Source organism: Asparagus officinalis, chromosome 1 (assembly GCF_001876935.1).
Source record: "Asparagus officinalis chromosome 1, Aspof.V1, whole genome shotgun sequence".
Classification (NCBI taxonomy): Eukaryota; Viridiplantae; Streptophyta; class Magnoliopsida; order Asparagales; family Asparagaceae; genus Asparagus; species Asparagus officinalis.
The window spans coordinates 88,927,710-88,942,685 of record NC_033794.1 but is presented as its reverse complement, the minus strand read 5'-3'; the positions used below and the strand labels follow the sequence as shown (position 1 = coordinate 88,942,685).

Genomic DNA, 14,976 nt, shown 5'->3' with positions numbered 1-14,976 from the left:
TGGGAGATACTTTTCCTGCTGTAGTTCTTAATCAGTTCATGTGCAAGAAGAAGAAAATTTCAAAACTTACAAACAATAAAGATGAATTCAATGGATTACCATCATGCACTGAAAATTTAAAATTTATAAAAAATAACCTCAAAGTTCTTAAAATTGCAAAAAACTCTTTCAAAACTTAAAAATCACAAAAATCCTAAAATTTAAAAATTTATAACCAATACATATCAAATCTCAAAATTATCAGCAAACCGCTAAAATTTTGAATTTTACAACAAACAATCCAAAGTTTCAATAATTGTAAAAAAACCCTCAAAATTTAAAGTTGCAAGAAATATCCTGACATTCGAAAACTTACCACTAGCACATGAAATATAAAAATTATAAACACACAACTTAAAAATTAAAATTTTTAGAAAACACTTTCAAAATTTGCAAAACAACCAAATTTTCAAAACTTTGCAAAGAAAAAGTAGTTGGATATTCTTTCATTGAGATATATAAATTTAACTTCTAATTTAAGGTTTTAATATCCTTTTGGCATATAAACGTAGTCTAATTTTATCAAAAAAGATAAAGGTGGAGAAGAATTGATAACATCTTAATAAAAAATAAAACAGAGAGAATGAAAGGCAGTATTTTCTCAATATCTTATAGAATAGTTTTTTTTTGAGTAAATTAGGAATATTTAGAAGGGATTTTCGTAAACATTTTTAGTATTTTTATATGCTCATGTGGATGCTTTCATTATATAAAAGTGTACTTGAGTTAGCATTAATCTTCAGTTTATGATTTTTTAAAGTCTATCAAGGATTATGAACAAACTCCATATTATATATGAGATTAATGGGTATCATTGTCAAGGAGGAAAATCCCCTCCTTGACAATGATGTGGTTATAATCTCCATCATGTGAAATTTTCTCTCCTACTTTATTCACATGGTGGGGATTGTGCCACGTCATTGTCAAGGAGGGAATCTCCTCCTTGACATAGGATACACATTAATCTTATTATATTATGTTATTTTAGCCCACTTTTAACTAATCATCTTATCTTATTAGCTTTAATTATTTATTTTTCTTTTAAAACGCTATTTTTTAAGTGTTTTTCATTTTTGCAATGTTATACTTTCTCAGGTCAAGCTTGATTTCATGTTGGTCTCAATGACATGGTAATTCAAATTGATTTCAGATTATATTTATTTTCCGTCAATTCAATTATCAATATGAAAATTTAAATTGGGTGTAGCTCATTTAAACGAATATTAAAGAAAATAAATAATCACAATGCTAAAGTTTAGAGATATAAGTAAGCAAAAACAATCAAAGTGGAACCGAGGAAAAAAGTTTAGTAAGGAAATAAACCAAATATACTTAATCATGGTATTTAACCACGTGCATTGCACGTGCATAAAACCTTTTGTGTGTGTGTGTGTATAATACGTCGACTTTATATTCCTCTATTAAGTTGATGTTCATAGATGGATATCCAAATTCACATATATGTATGAGAAAGAATTTGATGTCCACCTTAAACATAATTTAAACTTGATTGTTAGTAATTATCTAACTTTAAAAGTTTTGCTAAGATTATATCTGCTTCCTTCTCAACTAACTAACAAATATTGCTTTCTCCAAATGGTCTAATGCAGTCTTCTAAAAAGGATTCTATGCAAGATTATCTTTTACACCCAACAAAGTCACTTACTTGGTGTTTGGGGAGGCTTTTGTTTTGTTTTGTTTTGTTTTTGTTTTTTTTTTTTTTTTTGGTGTTAAAGTAGCTTATAAGTTAGTTGTTATATATCTATATGTTTAGTAAAATACTTAATAAGTTAGCTTATAAGCCTCATGTTAAGAAGCTGGTATATCCCATGCTTTAGAAACTTAGCATATAAGCTCAATTAAATAAGATAAGTCTGACCAAATAAATTACTATATTTATCAAATAATTTTTATACAATTCTTATATAAAAGGCAAAAGCCACAAAAAGCCAACGCAGCTTAAAAACTTTTAAAAATCCACCTATCCAAATAAATTACGAAAGAAAACGAAACAAAATTTTCTATGAAGTCATCTCCTGTTTGGTAGGAGGATGACCAGAGATATCCAGCCAGCTGCGGCCGTGTGTTCTCTCGTCCGCAAATTTAGCTGCCACGCAATTATTTTACATCCTTAGTCATATTTGCGTATGTATTGACTTCTTTTATTTTATTTATTTAGTCCTTTTAAGATAAACCCGTTACACCACCACTCCATTCATTAGGAGATGGGGTTCTCTGCATCCTAGTTGACTTCGCTTTCATCTGCTGATCCCTAACTAGTTCCCATATTTACAATGAGCATTACTGTCACTTATTCCATCAGAAAAATAACACATCTTGAGTTTTAAGGGTTACTTACGCTAAACTCCCTAGAACTTTCAAAATTTTGCAGTAAGACCCCAACTATTTCCAGAATTACACTAAAGCCCACAGGCATTTGCAGAAAACTCTCAAAGTTAACGCTCGTGTCACATGTAACTCATATGACTCAAAAGAAACGAAATACCTCTTAAACTATTAAAAAACCCCTTTATGACCTTTTTCTATATTCTCAAACCTACAAACGAAAATCTCTTGCCTTTCCTCTCATTCTCCTCTTGATCATCCCCAGGTTGGTTGGGGGGTCCCGAACCGTATACTATTAGTTTTTTTTGCTAAATTCTTCCTTCAAAATGCTCATTTTATGTTATTTTTGGGTGCTAGTTTATGGGGTTAATCGAAAAAATGTAGAAACTTATTAGAGGTTTTCTGCAATTTTAATAGTTACTGAGCTTTAGTGTGATTTTGGAAGTTATGGGGGTATCACATAATGTGAAAGTTCCTGGGGGATTTAATTTACCCTTTTTATTAACAAAAAAAAAATAGAAATTTGGTAGATGCTATAAATTTATAAGCAAGAAGCTAATGAGAATTGCAACATGAACTTTAGTCTTTGGGATCAGGCATGGGAATTAGGTGATCAACTGTCATATGATCCATCTGCATATGTCACTCTGACATTGTTAGACATAAAATTATAACCTTTAATTATTACCATCATAACTTTGGAATTATACACCAACCACTTTATATTTCATTTTCTATACACCAGCCCCTTCAATAATTTGCATCTTTGCTTGTTTTAGGTAAATATAAATCTATACAAGGACTTAAAAGATCTAAAAAGTGAGGGCATCAGCAGACAACCTGTGCCCAAGTTAATTAGTCCCCCGACTCCCTCCATGTGCTTTCTGTTTCAGTAGTGACCAAACCCAAAATGACAAAATTGACCCTTTTTTTTTTCAGCAAAAAACATAGGACACGTGGCAAAAACCCATTCAGTGAAGGCACATATATAATGATTTTCGTGAGCTCAGGAGCCAGTAGAGAAAACTGAAAGGAAAAAAAGAAGCCAGAAGGACTCTTTCTCCTTTTGTTGGAGGAAAGAACTCAAGAAAGAAATCAAAAGAGGAAGTGTGTACACTCCTGGATAAGGGAAGAAGAAAGGTGCCATTTCTTTAATCTCTATTTGTTTTCATTAATCTTTTGATAATTTTCAAGTTCGTTTATTTAGTTCTGAGATCTTGGCATGTTGGTTTTGAAGTTTTGTTTGAAAATAAACAGGGATTATATTTAAGTTTTAGCAGGTAATTGAAGAAGAGACGTAATATTTCTATACTGCAGTCTTTATTACAATGAGAAGATCTTTGCTTTGGAAATTGGGTTTTTTGCCTATGGTTTATAGTTTTATCCCCATTTATTTTTTAAACCCACCCATCTTCTGAAATGACTCTTAATTCAACATATAATAACATTATGTATAATTTAATAGTTTGGTATACAACTTGTAATCAAATATAACAACAACTTGCATCTGAATATAACAAATTAGATTAAAATATTACAATTTATCAAAAAACTATAGCAATTTACAAGAAAATAATATCATATACAAACTGTTAAATACAAAAAGTGGGATTAAATATAATTCAGTTGAATGTTGTTTGTTTAAGATAGATTTTGCAGGTATGTGGGTTTAAGATTAAATGAGAGTTAAAACTTTGGATTAATACGGAAAAAAAAATACTCAGAATCTTTAGGCCATATTGTATTGTCCTCTTCTTTTTCTTGGAATAATTTCTGTAATTTTTGGCGTAAATCTGTCGCTTTCTTTCCTTTATATATGAATGATTTTCTTTGGTGGCATCATGATATGGACTTCGTTTGCTTTTACATATTATTTGTTGAAAATTTTATTACGTGTTCGGTATTATTTATTTATTTTAGGAGAGGGTGGTGTTAGAAGTCTACAGATGAATAGTCTTTTTTTCAATCTTTTTTAAGGAGGAATTGATTTTATTAAAATAATAGGGGTCTGTTTATGAATGGGCTCAATCAAGTATGAAATTGGTTCCTCCTTTTCTAATAAATGAAATAGTATTTTGAACAATTCTATTTTTATTGATTTGTAAATTCTAGTTGAATTCTTATTGATCCTACTTTGGTCTATTCTTTTAAATTGTACCATCGACCTTTATACTAGTCAAATAACCATTTTGTCTTAAACTAACTCGAAAATTGAAAACTTTGATTAGTTTCAAATTTTATATAAGCTAATTCAGACTCGAACAACACGACGAGTGACTCTTGAGCATAAGCTGAGAACTATAACCTAATTAAAATATCTGTACTTTATTCGGGTTTTTATTTAAATCCATTGTTCTTATTCCTCTTTAGTACAAGCTACACGAGAAAGTATTCAGTGATGACTATTAATGACTTTAATGTGCACCAAATCATGATATCTAATGATCTAATGGTTGATCTCTATTTGGTGTATATTTAATACCATGCATCCAGGACTGTTTGATACTTTCTCATGGATATACCTATACATGAATATTCTAGCTAGTGAGCACGGTCCATGACGTTTAAGGTGTATCAAATGAATATCAACCATTAATTGGATCAATGTAGGACTTCTGATGTCCTTGATATCCATTTGTTGTATATTTAATACCATATATCCGGAACCATTTGATACTTTCTCCTTGATATATAGTTATATATGAATATCAGTTTGAATTTCATCTTGTAATAAGTTGGTAATGATGAACAATATGGAGAGTGTTGGGTAACGCCACAAAGATAATACTAGCTAATAAAATGGAAGATTATATATACGTTATTTTTAATTTGCTTACCAAATTTCAATATAAAAAAGTTTAATTGCACACAGACATCATGTAGTATTCTCATTTTGGAATTTATAATTCTCGTACTTTGATCTTGGCACATATACCCTTTAAGTGAAATTTTTTTGACTTTTTTATTCATAGAGCGCCTACTTACTAAAAAAACTTCTCTCTTTTTCTAGGAGTAATGCCAAAAAAATATATTCACTTCGATATTTGCCGAACTAAAACTGTAAGGATTATATTAAGCTCCAAGGCACGACAACTTAGAGTAGAACTTCTATAAACTTAAGTAGAAATGAGCATGTGTCCACCATATTTTTTTATCATTTCATTATGCTTTGAGATTTGTGCTACATACTAATACTATCTTTGAGATTTGTGTCTTCATTTGTATTATATACTAGCACAAATTTCAATGCAAAATTAAACAATAAAAAAGTTGGTGAACAAATGACTCCTATCCACTTAAGTTTATAAGAGATTTACTCCGACAACCTAGCAAATATACCAACTCATTTTGCAAATATTTAAAACAATTCAGTTAAAATAATTTATCGAAATCATATCAACTCATTTTGCAAATATTTTAAAATATATATTATGGTGAGATTCATATCACGGAGTCCCAAAAAGTAGTATTAATTCTTGAACAAGATAACCTTAAAACCATTCAAGCATGGATTGGATTGCATAGACTCCACATTTTTCAACTGTTGCATTATAGAATCCAAGTCCTATCTATGTACCACCCTATTTCATCATCATCAACTCTTTTGCCCTTTTGGCCAAACCCATAAAGCTTGTCAAATTTATGGCTCTAGCAATTTCGCAGTTTATCAGCCACAAGTTTGCTGAACTTTTCAGTATGAATTTATTATCAACGAGTCAACACATGTAGCTCCCCTTCAATCACGGACAAAAGCCTATAAAAAGTCTTATGTAATAGGTTTCTAGTGCCAACTCGATAAGTTATGCATCCCTGGACGCCCTTTGAACCCTCGTACAGTTTCTATAAACTGATTCTTGGTACATTTGCGAACCAATCTCCTCCGATACACGAATAGGTTCCTCAAAATTAGCATACCACTTTCAAGTATGCTACATGCAAAGTTTCTTTAAGTGCACATGTGCAAGACGCAATGCAACATGTGCAATTAAGTGGACGAAGACACACAATAGAGTATATGAACCGATGACTTTATTGTAACTAAAGACATATGTGTGAACGCATGAAATGATAGCGACGTCTCATGAAGAGATATTTTGAGTGGGGCCCATGTTGTGAAAGCCATGTGCTGACTTCCTGCGTGAGGAGATGAAAACTGGCCCACCCATGTGCTGCTGCAAGCAAAACCGCGTGAAGAAATGCGGTTGAGTTCGAAAGGCCTACCCGATAGCTTTTGCTGCAACTATATATATCTCTTGTAATCAGTCATCTAGGGTTTGGTGAAAAGTGCGAAGTGAGGGGGCAAAATCAAAAACAGGAGCTTCTATTGGCGGCTGCAGCAGGCTCAAGGCAGAGGTGCGCAGGAGCAGCAAAAAGGAAAACGCAGATTCCTTTTTTTTGGTTGTAGCAAAGTACAGAGGCGGATGTCTTTTGTTTTGAGAGAGAGAATTGTGTGAGAGGTTTTGAGAGTATTTGTTTGAGGGTTTAGATTGTGTGATTGTAAACCCTAGTTGTATCTCTCCCTCTAATAGTAGATCTCCCCCCTCCTTGCCCCGTGGACGTAGGCGGTTTGCCGAACCACGTAAAATTGGTTGTTTGAGTTTGTGGCCATTGTAATAGCTTGTAGGATCCCTCGACAGGTCAGTCCGAGAACTGATGAGAGGAAGAGCCGATATCTCACTTGGTTGAGATATCCGCTTCAGATTCTTGTCTCCTTGGTGAGACGAGAATTCTTATCGATCTTTCTCTCTTATTGTGAAGACTATTCAGAGTTTGAATATCCACTCTATGAAGATAGATGTGGAGAAATTTAATGGCACAAACAACTTTGGATTATGGAGATGCGAGGTTTTGGATGCGCTGAACGCGCAGAATTTGGAGGATACATTGGAGTTAGATGGCAAGCCAGATGAGATTGAAGAGAAGGTTTGGAAGAAGATGAATCGAACGGCGTGTGGTGTGATTAGGTCTTGTTTGACTCAAGATCTAAAATATGATGTGATGAATGAGACTTCTGCGAAGAAGATTTGGGAGATTCTCGAAAGCAAGTATTTGACCAAGAGTGTGGAAAATCGCTTGCATTTGAAGAGGAGACTTTATCGTTTCCAGTTGAAGAAGGGAACCTCCATTAGAGATCACATGAACCACTACACAAAGCTTCTTGCGGATTTGGCGAATGTGGATGTCAAGATTGAAGATGAGGACAAGGCGTTGCTGTTGTTGAGTTCCTTGCCCGACGAGGAATATGAGACCTTCGTTCTTACTCTGATTAATGGGAAGGCATCACTTTCGTATAGTGAGGTCACCGCTGCACTTGTGAATTATCAGCTTCGAAAGAAGGATAAGGAGGCTTCGGTTGAGCCGGTAGCGGAGGCGTTGGTCGCAAGAGGGAAGGGTCCAAACCGAAAGAATTGGAAGTCACAGTCTAGAGTAGGAAAAGATCAGTGTGCTTGGTGCAAGGAGACTGGTCATTGGAAGAAAGACTGCCCAAAGCTCGACGAATGGATGAAGAATAAGCAGAAGGGAAAAGGGAAGCAACCATCATCAGAAGCAAACATCGTATCGGATGGTAATAATTCTGACTCTTCTATTTATTCGCTTTCTATCAGTCCTACAGATAGCTATTCGGAGGAATCTGAATGGATGTTGGATAGTGGTGCGACCTATCATGTGTGCCCTAGAAGGGAATGGTTCTCCAGTTTTGAGAAGCTGGTGGATAGTGGTGTGGTGTACATGGCTGATAACCGTGCATGCCAGATCCTTGGGATAGGAAGAATTCGCATAAAGATGTTTGACGGGACTGTTAGAGAGTTAAACGATGTGAGATATGTTCCTTCTTTGAGGAAGAACTTGATCTCGATTGGAGCTTTGGTTGGAGAGGGTCTGAAGGTTCGTGTTGAGGACATGGTTCTCGAGATTGCGAGAGACTCTCGTATTTTGATGAAGGGCGTCAGGAGAAATAACCTGTATTACTTGACTGGAGGTATAGTGACAGGTGGAGAGCTGACGACTTCTGTTGATTCGACTAGACTGCGGCATTTGGGGCTTGGCCATTCCAGTATTGATTCCTCGCATAGATTGAAAGAGGGTGCAAAGACCTGCAGTTTGAAGTCCAGTGAACATGTTGATGTGAGCAAGAAGACCGAGGTGAAGTGTGGCACCTCTATTCACCGTGCTAAGGGTCGTTCTGAAGGAGTTCACGTGGATGTTTGGGGGCCTTCCAAGGGGGCATCATTGGGAGGTAATAGGCGTTTGGTTTCCTTTGTTGGTGGCTGTTCTAGGCGTGTTTGGGTTGCAACCAAATCCCCGATGGAGAAAGTCCTAGTAGTCTCTAACAGATTGAAGAATTGTGTAATAGACAGAAAGGTGAAGGTACTCCATTCTGGTGGGAGGTACAAGATGGACCTATTTCTGTATTGGAGCCGAGCTCACGGCATTTCGAGACACTTCGTTGGAAAGGAAATCTTGGGGCAACTAGATAAGGTGACAAATTTGGAGAACCGTGCCTTGTTGGAGGAGGATCGGTGTTTGTGGTCGAGCAATGGTATGCAGAAGAGTTTCTGGACAGAGGCTTCGACATATTTGGGTCATCCTATTAAAGAGTTGTTAACTGCTGTGATTGGAGGTAAAACTCCATTGGAAGATAGGTCTGGTAATGTCACTTTGGTTGAGGCTTCGATGAGGGAGCTAATTGACTCTCAGCAGGTGGAGAGCTTTGGACAGACCTTAGAGGTATCGCAGCGGGTGGATGATGCTACTCCACATTAGGTGGGGATTTTCCCACATACTCCAGGTCATTCTGCATTGGTTGGGATTCCAGCTGAGGTGACACAGCGTGTAAGTCATTTGGATTCGGATGCAGATGATGAGTTGGGTTTTGATTCGAGTGCAGCTGATAGATGCAGTTTGGATATGACCATTGGTTCACCTCAGGTGGAGATGTTTGAGGCCATTGGAGGTGTTATCAGTCGCAGAGTTGATGATATTGGAGAAGGGTTGCGAACTCTTCTATTGGTTTGAGATCGTTCGCGGCCATTTGGGTGAACTACGTTCGGCTTGATTCCTTGGGCAAGAGGATACGTAGGCAGTCATTATGATGCAGTCGGGTTGGATTTTGATGGGGGTGAGATCGATTTGGTGAGTTAATACCGACATTTGGAGAGTGTTAGCACTCTCATTTGGATTCTCGACTTGTTATGGATTGAGTCCGTTGTCGTGAATTGTTTCACTTCGTACTGGACACAAAAAGTGAGATATTTGGTTTGGTTGGTGTCGGCTCAGTTTTGAGAAAACTTCGCCGAGGTGGAGAATTGTGAACGCATGAAATGATAGCGACGTCTCATGAAGAGATATTTTGAGTGGGGCCCATGTTGTGAAAGCCATGTGTTGACTTCCTGCGTGAGGAAATGAAAACTGGCCCACCCATGTGCTGCTGCAAGCAAAACCGCGTGAATAAATACGGTTGAGTTCGAAAGGCCTACCCGATAGATTTTGCTGCAACTATATATATCTCTTGTAATCAGTCATCTAGGGTTCGGTGAAAAGTGCGAAGTGAGGGGGCAAAATCAAAAACAGGAGCTTCTATTGGCGGCTGCAGCAGGCTCAAGGCAGAGGTGCGCAGGAGCAGCAAAAAGGAAAACGCAGATTCCTTTTTTTTTTGGTTGTAGCAAAGTACAGAGGCGGATGTCTTTTGTTTTGAGAGAGAGAATTGTGTGAGAGGTTTTGAGAGTATTTGTTTGAGGGTTTAGATTGTGTGATTATAAACCCTAGTTGTATCTCTCCCTCTAATAGTAGATCTCCCCCCTCCTTGCCCCGTGGACGTAGGCGGTTTGCCGAACCACGTAAAATTGGTTGTTTGAGTTTGTGGCCATTATAATAGCTTGTAGGATCCCTCGACAGGTCAGTCCTAGAACTGATGAGAGGAAGAGCCGATATCTCACTTGGTTGAGATATCCGCTTCAGATTCTTGTCTCCTTGGTGAGACGGGAATTCTTATCGATCTTTCTCTCTTATTGTGCACCAGAAACTCTGCCGAAATTTCCGCTGCGTACAACAATATGTTAATTAAAATATAAATGAAACCATGATCCTAAAAATAAGCTCTAATGCTCTATGAGAAAAATAGAACAAAGAAACAATCCACATCAAAACGAAGTATTTAAGTATTTTGTATGAAAGAAATGTTAAAAGTCATAATTAGCTTTCTAGTTGTCTACTATATAATTTAAAAAACTTTAAGCGCACCAATAAAATTTACAACATACCACTAGCTAAACTTGCGTACCGAAGCAAGCTATATACCCCTTAACAAGTCTAAATTTTCTAAGTGGCGGATTGCGTACCTGAATTAGTACTGTGAGCCGCAACGTATCGTGTGTTGTGCAACTATGAAGTTATGCTTGCTTGTTACTTCGAGTCCAAAGCCTAGAATGATTATAACTAGTTATGTGCAGGGGTGGGGGATGGGCCAGGCCAGTTTAGGCCCTTGATCCGGCCTGTTCAAGGTTGTGCCTGTCATATCCGAACCCGCACAGATTAGAGTGAATGGGGTATTTTTCTAATTTTGGGTATGAAATTGGACCCAGCCCTACCCACGACCTCCTAGGGACGAGTCAGGTTCGGCCCAAGGCCCATGGGTCAATCCATGGGTTTTATTTTTTGATTTTATTTATTTATTTTTTCAATTCTAAACTATGTTAACTTTATGGTCGACCCATTTTTTATTTTTTTCACTTATAAACTATATTGACTTTATATTCATATCTTAAAATTTTATATCCTTTTAGCTATGCCCGACTGTGGTCTCCACTAGACCCTAAATAGTTACTTACTTCGAAAGGCTTGGTGGAGCAAGAGATATTTGGGCGATTTGAGTACATCTGAGAGGTCTACTTCAAGCTCCAGAAAAAAAGAAAGCCGAGATGGCAGATCGGGAGCCGATTGACCTAAAACTGGCTGCAAAGAAAAAGGAGCTAGCCTATTGGGAAAGAGGCCAGAACAAGCTAGAGTGAGAGGTTCAGATCTTGTATGATAAAATAAAGGACAGCTGAACTCAAACTGTCAGAAGTCATCCCAAATAAAAAACAACTTCAAGAAGACCTCGGCCACCTCGAGCAAGAGTTTCGTGAGCAAGATGACAAGATAACGTATTTGAAGGAGGAGATCGAGGTTGAGAGACCAGAGAGTGCTGATGCCTTTAAGCGAGCTCAAATGGTTCACCATGATGCTCAGGGGTTGAGGGATCGACTGAAGGAGGAGGAGATCGCTATGGAGAAACTAAGGAAGGAGTTAGAGTGACACCGTGAGTTGTCAAGTGCAGAGAGGTAGGAGATACAACATCGCCTCGACGATTTGGATTTTAAAGATTATCACTATCGGATTGTCAAGGAGTATTGCCAGGGTACCCTTGGGAAGCTAGACGACGAAGAGGCGACCAAAGGGATGTGTAGAGATTTGCCTTGTGATAGTTGGGAGATCGAGACTGAAGAGGGGGAGGACCAAGCGGTCATGTCCAAGTCTCGACCATCTTCTTCGTTCACTTCTGCTATTGCTTCTCCTCCAATCTCAAGTTCTACTATGACTCCTAGTTCTTTTCAAGCTTCGGGCTCGGTCCCAGATCTAGGTTCGTCCCTCGATCCAAGTTCGACTCCTCAGAAACTTTGATGCATCTCCTTTTTTTTATAAATACTTTGTATTGTAAGTGCTTTGAATATATAAATTAAAAAAAGTTCACTTTTGTCAATTTGAGTTGTATACCTTTGTGATTGTATTTTTATATGTTTAAGTATCTACAATCTGCTTTAATAGAGTATAAGTTCTGCTTCTAATCTTAGGGGCATTTCGGGTGCACACCAACGCTTGGAGTATGTCTTGAGAAACTCTTGGGTTGAGACGACTTGACTTCCTACCTTGGGTTTATTCTGAAAGGATTCCAAGGTCTAATGAGTTGGAGTCGACCAAGTTGGAGAAGTGCTTTAGTTTTATTCTGAAAGAATACCAATGTCTAACATGTTGGAGTCGACCAAGTTGGGGACGACTCGACCTCATGTCGTAGGCTTACTCAAAACAACACCAAAATCTTAGGTGGTGCCTTAGGTTTATTCATGAAGATGATACCAAACTCTTTAATGTCAAAGACGAACGAGTTGATGACATGCTGTTTGTGGGAAATTGAAGAAGAAATAAGAATAAAATTCGTATTAATCTCCCTAACTAACTTAGGAAAAGAATGAATACAATCTCTCACTGTAATCTCTCTCTAACTGACTTAGAAAAAGAAATTATTCTGATTTACAAAAGATGGAAGGAATCGACGGAGATCCTTCCCTTTGTTTAAAATTATGTTCTTCTTGGTGTCGATAGGAGCTTGATTCTTGTATCATGTTGACGATCTGAATGCTTGGACTCGTGGAACACAATCTATTCCTCTTGATTTGACGTTGAGGAGAACTTGCGAGGCAAGTTTGGAACTCTTAACGAGTTAAAGAACTATTAACGAATTTAAAACTCTATGGAAGAGTTGACTTGATCTAATCAAAATCGTTTTACAACTAAGGAGAAGAAAGCTCCACGAACAGCTCCCAAGGATGTTCAAAACTCTCCAAGATATGATCCTCTAAACCTTGATAATTCTGATCCTCCAAAATGATCTTCTAGAAGATCTTCCCTCTTTCCAGATTTGCCAGAAGATCCAAACCCCCAGATTGTCGAAGTCTCTCAAAGATTCGATCCAAAGATCCCAAGCCAAGATCCAAACCCCTTTTTGAGCTAATTTCTCAGCTATTTATAGGGGTTTAAGGGGTGTAACCGTCCCCTTAAATTGCTCCTTAATGGGAGCTTATGGGGTGTAACCGCCCCCATAAATCTCTTCATAATGGGGGCTTAATGGCCTCATTTCGTGAAAAATAGTTTTAAAACCGTTCAGGTCATGTTTGAACCAGTCAAACGCCAGATTCGCGTTCTGAAATGAGCTCCGCATCTTGAACCTGGAACGCGGTGGTGAGTTCCATGTATCGAGCTGAAAACACGGTAGTGAGCTCCGCGTCTTGATCTTGGAACGTGGTGATGAGCTACGCATCTTGATCTTAAAACGTGGGAATGACCTCCGTGTTTTGTTATTGAAACACAGGAATGACCTCTGCGTTTTGTTGTTGGGACACGAGTATGACCTCCGTGTTTGGAATTAAAAACGCAAAGGTGGACCTTCGCGTCGCGTTTGGCCTTGAAGAGATCGTCAATTGTAATATCTTTTCGCAAGTTCTGCAAGGATCGTCAGTTTGTAATCCTTATGAAGATTCTGGATCCCACCATCTTTCTTCTCTATTTTTACACTAATGAGGATCAGCTATCTACAGTAATTTTTAGACAGCCTACACATGCCTTGGTTTTATCCCGAAAGGGTACTAAGGTCTTACATTGGAGCTGACCAAGTTGGGGATGACTCGACCTCGTGCCTTGGACTTGCTCTAAATGACACCAAGGTATTGGGTTCGTGTCTTAGGTTTTATTCATGCATATGATACCAAGATCTTTAAGTTGAAGATGATCGAGTTGATGACGTGTCTTGATTTTATCCTGAAAGGGTACCAAGGCCTTATGTTGGAGCTGATCAAGTTGGGGACGACTTGACCTTATGCCTTGAGCTTACTTGAAACGACACCAAGATCTTGGGTATATGCATTGGGTTTATTCATGAAGATGATACCAAGGTCTTTGTAGTACAACAAAACATGATATACTAGGATATTAAAAATGCTAGTTTTGTCGTGACATTCATTAAGATGACATCTGTAATTTGTTCCTCTTGAGTTTATCGCTTAGATCGGTCCCCAAAAGGAGGAGCAGCAAATGTCGGAGGAGAGTGAGGGGAATCCGACTAAAAAGCTCGTTCATGAAAGAAGTGAACTGTTGTTGAAGAGAATTAGAAACTCTTCATGTGGATTCATCTAATTAGCCCCGTGTGATAGCCCGTATCAGGTATATCTTTAGTACAAGGAACCTGGGATCGATAATCTAAATCAGCTATCTTGCACAAAGAAGAAGAAGAGGCCCCACAGTGGGTGCCAAATTGTTAATGTCAGATGCTTAACAATAGGATTTAAGGATGATTTTAAAGAGCTTAGGGTTCCTTGATTTCCTTTGATATCTGATCCTCTGATAGAAAGAGAGTCTTGCATTAGAGGACCGGAGTTGGGTTTTTTAGTGCTTTCTCTGACAATCAAGTTAGTTATGATCTAAAGAGGAGCAAGGAATAGATATAGTTCTCTAAGTATGTACTATGTAGAAATTGTGTACCTTTGGTTAGTAGGCGATGTGCCTATTTATAATGAAATGATAGGGGGGTATTCGGGTAATTTTTGGCAGAGTACATGTAGTCAGTTTATTACTCTTACTGATGTCACTATTAGAGAGTCCGAGTCACATTGTGATTAATGCGGTTTGATGAGTCATTAAGGCTTCAGCGATGGAAATGACTCTGATAGTGTATTTAATGTGATAATAACCGGGTACCGTTTAATAGGTGCGAAAATGTTACAGAAGGCCCTAGACAGAATAGGTGTTTGAGCCAGCACCTAGCGTCTACGCGACGCCTAA

At 37.6% G+C, this 14,976-nt stretch overlaps 1 protein-coding gene across 4 annotated transcripts in view; it reads left to right on the top strand.

Annotated features, from left to right (window-relative positions):
• LOC109827474 (type IV inositol polyphosphate 5-phosphatase 3-like) overlaps positions 3,418-14,976 on the top strand; it is a 19,142-nt gene continuing 7,583 nt past the window's right edge. For 3 of the 4 annotated variants that reach the window (XM_020394496.1, XM_020394500.1, XM_020394481.1), the window contains exon 1: positions 3,418-3,525. The gene's annotated coding sequence lies outside the window, so the exon portion shown is untranslated. The remainder of the gene's footprint in view (positions 3,526-14,976) is intronic. The other variant, XM_020394488.1, reaches the window with a different exon arrangement.